At 48.7% G+C, this 6,979-nt stretch overlaps 1 long non-coding RNA gene across 1 annotated transcript; it reads right to left on the reverse strand.

Moving 5' to 3' along the window:
- Positions 1–939: 939 nt before the first annotated feature.
- Positions 940–6,749, reverse strand: LOC144337969 (uncharacterized). Its single transcript, XR_013411675.1, has 2 exons — positions 5,614–6,749; positions 940–2,167 (listed from the first exon to the last, which is right to left on the reverse strand). It is a non-coding gene; the product is annotated as an uncharacterized LOC144337969 (long non-coding RNA).
- Positions 6,750–6,979: the final 230 nt, after the last annotated feature.

Here is a 6,979-nt window from a genome sequence, read left to right on the forward strand (position 1 = left end):
GGAGTTTGAGGCCAGCCTGGTCAACATGGTGAAACCCTGTCTCTACTAAAAATGCAAAAATTAGATAGGCGTGGTGGTGCGTGCCTGTAATCTCAGCTACTCAGGAGGCTGAGGCAGGAGAATCACGAACCCAGGAGGCAGAGGTTGCTGTGAGTCCAGATTGCACCACTGCACTCCAGCCTGGGTGACAGAGCAAGACTCCTTCCCCCCAAAACAAACAAACAAAAAACAGAAGTGAAAAAAGGTCAGATTTGAATTCTTAAAGGTTTACTCTTTGCAACGTGGAGAATGGAGTGGAGCTGTTACATCCATGTGGTCTTAGTCCCAGCGAAATTCTCAATGTCTCAGTCTCTTCACTCTAAATATTAGCATTTGAACTCTTCCTAGCCCCTCGGCACCAAACATGCACACCTAGCTACGACACTGCCTTACTCTTTGGGTAATAGTCCTTCGCCCTGCCTCACTCCTGCCTTTGGATGTGCTAGTTTCCCCTCCTGTGTGCGCGTGTTTGTTTTTGAGATGGAGTTTCGTTCTTATTTCCCAGGCTGGAGTGCAATGGCACAATCTTGGCTCACCATAAACTCCGCCTCCCAGGTTCAAGCGTTTCTCCTGCCTCAGCCTCTTGATTAGCTGTGATTACAGGCATGCGCCACCACCACACCTGGCTAATTTTGTATTTTTAGTGGAGACAGGGTTTCTCCATGTTGGTCAGGCTGGTCTTGAACTCCCGACCTCAGGTGATCCACCCACCTCAGCCTCCCAAAGTGCTGGGATTACAGGCATAAGCCACCACGCCCAGCCCAAATGCTGTTGTAAAGGCCATCATGTCTCCTGGGTTCCCTAACACAGTACAGCTTTTTCCTGGCATTACCTGGACCACCTGGGGCCATGACACGTCTCTACCCTCATTGACGATTGTGAGCACTGAGTGCTCTAACCCTCTTCCATCTACCCCATCCTGCTCCACACTCAAATTCTGAGTTTTAGCCCCATGAAACTTCTTTCTCCATAGCTTGCCTTGCCCTTGCTAGTGGCAGCTAATTCGCATGGGGTCTACAGCAACCTCAATTCTTGCCTCCTCAGAAGAAAGAATTCCACCAAGGAGCATAAGGCAGAGGGAGAAACAGGCAAGCTTTAGAGCAGGAATGAACGTTTATTAAAAAGTTTTAGAGCAGGAATGAAAGGAAGTAAAGTACACTTGGAAGAGGGCCAAGTGAATGACTTGACAGACTCAAGTCCCTGGTTTGACCTTTGACTTGGAGTTTCATACGTTGGCATGCTTCCAGGGGTTTAGGGTTTGCATCTCTTCTCCCCTGATTCTTACCTTGGTGTGGGCTGTCCACATGCACAGTGGCCTGCCAGCACTTGGAGGGGCCACAAGCACAGTGTGTTCAGTATACGGAAGTTGTGCACATGCCTACTTGAGGCAGTCTTCCTTTACGGGTCTAGCATTCCTGGAGGAAGGGCATGTACCATTAAACTCCACCATTTTGCCTCTTGATGCACTTCCCCAACTTCTGAGATCTTATCGAGAAGCTGCTGATCACCAGTTTCAAGTGTTTTCCATCTATTGAGAGACTGCCTTTCCCTGGTGCTGGCTGCAACCAATTACTATTTTAGAGACAAGTTTAACAACCACCTGACCATCACCTGATGGTTGCCTGCCATTCCTGGTGGTGGGGTTGGGGCAGCACTCCTGCCCGGCTCATGTCTCACTAGCTACCTACTGTAACACCCTTATTCAACGCTTCCATACAAGCACTGTTCACATAGAATTCTCTTACAATTCTCTACTTTTTCGTTCTTCAAGCCCAAGTATCAGTTATTTGGAACATCCTGTATTACTGAGTCCCTCCTCTGAGCTCCCAGAGCGGTGTGTTGTTTTTGTTTATATTTGTCTCACCTTTCTTTTGGAATTTGAGGTCATAAAGGGCATTTCTCTATCCCTCATGCCTAGCTCAGTGGCAGGCACCCACCCCCTCACTAAGTCGTTGGGGTAACAACGGGAATGTTGTCTTATTGTGTGCAATTTAAAAATTTTATCAGTATGGCGGGGCTCAGTGGCTCACACGTGTAATCCCAGCACTTTGGGAGGCCGAGGCGGTCAGATTACCTGAGGTCAGGAGTTCGAGACCAGCCTGGCCAACATGATAAAACCCCGTTTCTACTAAAAATACAAAAATTAGCCAGGCATGGTGGCAGGTGCCTGTAATCCCAGTTACTTAGGAGGCTTGAGGCAGGATAACTGCTTGAAGCTGGGAGGCGGAGGTTGCAGTGAGCCAAGGTCACACCATTGCACTCCAGTCTGGGGAACAAGAACGAGACTTTGTCTAGGAAAAAAAATGTATCACTATGATTAAATATGGAATGACTTCCAAGGTACAATATTTTTTTTTCTTTTTTTTTTTTTTGAGATGGAGTCTTGCTCTGTCCCCCAGGCTGGAGTGCAGTGGCACTATCTCAGCTCACTGCAACCTCCACTTCCCGGATTCAAGCGATTCTCCTGCCTCAGCCTCCCAAATAGCTGGGACTACAGGCACCTGCCACCACGCCAGGATAATTTTCGTATTTTTAGTAGAGATGGAGTTTCACCATATTGGCCAGGCTGCTCTCAAGTTCCTGACCTTGTGATCCACCCGCCTCGGCCTCCCAAAGTGCTGGGATTACAGGCATGAGCCACCTCGCCCAGCCTTCAAGGTACAATATTATGTAAAGAAAGCAAACTTCGCTGGGCGCAGTGGCTCACACCTATAATCCCAGCACTTTGGGCGGCCAAGGTGGGTGGATCGTGAGGTCAGGAGTTCGAGACTAGCTTGGCCAATATGGTGAAACCCCGTTTCTACTAATAATACAAAAATTAGCTGGCTGTGGTGGCTAGCGCCTATAGTCCCAGCTACTTGGGAGCCTGAGGCAGAAGAATCGCTTGAACTCGGGAGGTGGAGGTTGCAGTGAGCTGAGATCATGCCACTGCACTCCAGCCTGGACAACAGAGCCAGACTCCATCTCAAAAAAAAAAAAAAAAAAAAGAAAGGTACTGTGCTACCTTTTGTATAAGGAAGAAGGGGAAATATGAAAACATAAATGTAGGCCGGGCGCGGTGGCTCACGCCTGTAATCCCAGCACTTTGGGAGGCCGAGGCGGGCGGATCACAAGGTCAGGAGATCGAGACCACGGTGAAACCCTGTCCCTACTAAAAATACAAAAAATTAGCCGGGCGCGGTTGTGGGCGCCTGTAGTCCCAGCTACTCGGGAGGCTGAGGCAGGAGAATGGCGTGAACCCGGGAGGCGGAACTTGCAGTGAGCCGAGATTGCGCCACTGCACTCCAGCCTGGGCTGGGCGACAGAGCAAGACTCCGTCTCAAAAAAAAAAAGAAAACATAAATGTATCTGCAGGTTTTTGCCAAAAAAAAAAAACAAGAGTAAATCATAAACTAATCACATTGGTTACCCGTGATGGGGGGGTTAGGGGAAAATGAGGATTGCTTGAGCTCAGGAGGTCCTGGCTGCAGTAAGCCGTGATCTCGCCACTGCACTCCAGCCTGAATGACAGAGCCAGACCCTATCTCAAAATAAAAACAAGACAGTATGGGGAAAATTGATATATTTGGAATATAGACTACAAAGTATTGCATCCATGATAAATTTCCTGAATGTGTTATGACTCTGCTGGAGATACGGAAGGATGTATTCTTTCTTGTGGTTGTTAAGACAGGGTCTTACTCTGTCACCCAGGCTGGAATGCAGCAGTGGGGTCTTGGCTCAATGCAGCCTCCACTTTCCAGGCTCAAGAGGTCCTCCCACCTCAGTCTCCCAAGTAGTTGTGACTGGAACTATAGGTGTGCACCACCACGCCCAGCTAAATCTTGTTTTTTTTTTTTTTGGTGAAGATGGGGTTTTGCTGTGTTGCCCATGCTGGTCTTGAACTGCTGGCCTCAAGCTATCCACCTGCCTCTCTGCCTCCCAAAGTGTTGGGATCACAGGTATGAGCCTGCCTGGCCAGGGTGTTGTTTTTTTTTTTTTTTTGAGATGGAGTCTTGCTCTGTCGCCCAGGCTGGGGTGCAGTGGCCGGATCTCAGCTCACTGCAAGCTCTGCCTCCCGGGTTTACGCCATTCTCCTACCTCAGCCTCCCGAGTAGCTGGGACTACAGGCGCCCGTCAACCCGCCCGGCTAGTTTTTTTGCATTTTTTAGTAGAGACGGGGTTTCACTGTGTTAGCCAGGATGGTCTCGATCTCCTGACCTTGTGATCTGCCCGTCTCGGCCTCCCAAAGTGCTGGGATTACAGGCTTGAGCCACCGCGCCCGGCCTTGTTTTGTTTTGTTTTTTGTTTTCTGAGACAGAGTCTCCCTCCCTCTTGTCATCCAGGCTAGAGTGCAGTGGTGAGATCCCAGCTCACTGCAACCTCCGCCTCCTGGGTTCAAGTGATTCTCCTGCCTCAGCCTCCTGAGTAACTGGGATTACAGGCATGTGCCACCATGCCTGGCTAATTTTGTATTTTTAGTAGAGACGGGGTTTCTCCATGTTAGTCAGGCTGGTCTTGAACTCCTGATCTCAGGTGATCCACCTGCCTCAGCCTCCCAAAATGCTGGGATTACAAGCGTGAGCCACTGCACCTGGCCTAATTTTTGTATTTTTAGTAGATACGGGGTTTCACCACGTTAGCCAGGCTGACCTCAAGTGATTTGCCCGCCTTGGCCTCCCGAAGTGCTGAGATTATAGGCGTGAGCCACGAAGCCCAGCCCAAGGTATATTCTTAGTAAATATACAAAGAAGTATGATGGGGCAAGGGAGTGTGATAGATGCAACTTACTCTCAAATGTTTCCAAAAGGCCAAGTGCAGTGGCTCATGCCTGTAATCCCAGCACTTGGGGAGGCTGAGGTGGGTGGATCACTTGAGGTCAGGAGCTCGAGACCAGCCTGGCCAACATGGTGAAACCCCATCTCTACTAAAAATACAAAATTAGCTGGGCGTAGTGGTGCACGCCTGTAATCCCAGCTACTCGGGAGGCTGAGGCAGGAGAATCGCTTGAACTCAGGACACGGAGGTTGCAGTGAGCCAACATCATGCCATTGCACTCCAGCCTGGGCAAAAAGAGTGAAACTCCGTCTCAAAAAAAAAATAATTTGCACATAAATAGTAAAAAGTTCAAAGCTTTTGGAAATAAAACATAAAAATAGTAAAATTTTGCCGGGTGCGGTGGCTCATGCTTGTAATCCCAGCACTTTGGGAGGCCGAGGCGGGCAGATCACGAGGTCAGGAGATTGAGACCATCCTGTCTAACATGGTGAAACCCCGTCTCTACTAAAAATACCAAAAAATTAGCTGGGCATGGTGGTGGGCGCCTGTAGTCCCAGCTATTCAGGAGGCTGAGGCAGGAGAATGGCATGAACCCGGGAAGCAGAGCTTGCAGTGAGTCGAGACTGCGCCACTGCACTCCAGCCTGGGCGACAGAGCAAGACTCTGTCTCAAAAAAAAAAAAAAAAAAGTAAAAATTGTCTAGGCGCAGTGGCTCACGCCTGTAATCCCAGCATTTTGGGAGGCTGAGGCAGGTGGATCACTTGAGGTAAGGAGTTCAAGACCAGCCTGGCCAACATGGTGAAACCCTGTCTCTACTAAAAATACAAAAATTAGCCGGGCCTGGTGGCGGGCGCCCGTAATCCCAGCTACTTGGGAGGCTGAGGCAGGAGAAATCACTTGAGCCTGGGAGGTGGACGGAGGTTGCAGTGAGCTGAGATCATGCCACTGCACTCTAGCCTGTGCGACAGGTGGAGACTCCATCTCAAAACAAAAACAAAACAAAACAAAAACAAAAAAAACAGATGAATGCATAAAGAAAATGTGGTACATATATGTAATGGAGTACTATTCAGCCATAAAAAAGAATGAGATCTTGTCATTTGTGACAACATGAATGGAACTGGAGGTCATGATGCTAATAAGCTGGACACAGAAACAAGCTTCAAAAGTTTTCACTTATTTGTGGGAGCCAAAAATGAAAAACAGTTGAACTCCTGGAGACAGAGAGTAGAAGGATGGTTACCAGAGATTGGGAAGGGTAGTGGAGGAGGGGAAGGCAGAATGGTTAATGCATACAGAAATATAGTTAGATAGAATAAATAAGATCTAGTATTTGTTTGTAATGACTTCTGGATTAAGCATTTTAAAAAAGATCTTAGCTGGGTGTGGTGGTGCACGCCTGTAGTCCCAGCTACTCGGGAGGATGAGGCAGGAGGATTGCTTGAGTCTGCTGGGAGGTCAAGCCTGCAGTGAGCAGAGATCACACCACTGCACTCCAGCCTGGGTAACACAGACAGACCCTGTCAAAAAAAAAAAAGATTAAAAAAATTACTTGATAGCACAACAGGGTGACTACAGCCAACAATAATTTATTGTACATTTAAAAATAACTAAAAGAGGGCTGGGCGTGGTGGCTCACACCTGCCATCCCAGCACTTTGGGAGGCCGAGGTGGGTGGATCACTTGAGGTCAGGCGTTTGAGACCAGCCTGGCCCACATGGTGAAACTCCCTCATTACTAAAAATATAAAAATCAGCCAGGTGTGGTGGCGGGTGCCTGTAATCCCAGCTACTCAGGAGGCTGAGGCAGGAGAATCGCTTAAACCCGGGAGGTGGAGGTTGCAGTGAGCCGAGATCGCACCACTGCACTCCAGCCTGGGTGACAAGAACGAAACTCCACCTCAAAAAAAAAAAAAAAAAAAAAAAAAAAAGTCCAGGCATGGTGACTCACACCTGTAATCCCAGCACTTTGGGAGGCCGAGGCAGGTGGATCACCTGAGGTCGGGAGTTCGAGACCAGCCTGACCAACATGGAGAAACCCCGTCTCTATTAAAAAATATGTAAAAATTAGCCGGGCATGGTGGCACAAGCCTGTAATCCCAGCTACTTGGGAGGCTGAGGCAGGAGAATCACTTGAACCCAGGAGGCAGAGGTTGCGATGAGCTGAGATTGTGCCATTGCAC

Source organism: Macaca mulatta, chromosome 20, assembly GCF_049350105.2.
Source record: "Macaca mulatta isolate MMU2019108-1 chromosome 20, T2T-MMU8v2.0, whole genome shotgun sequence".
Classification (NCBI taxonomy): Eukaryota; Metazoa; Chordata; class Mammalia; order Primates; family Cercopithecidae; genus Macaca; species Macaca mulatta.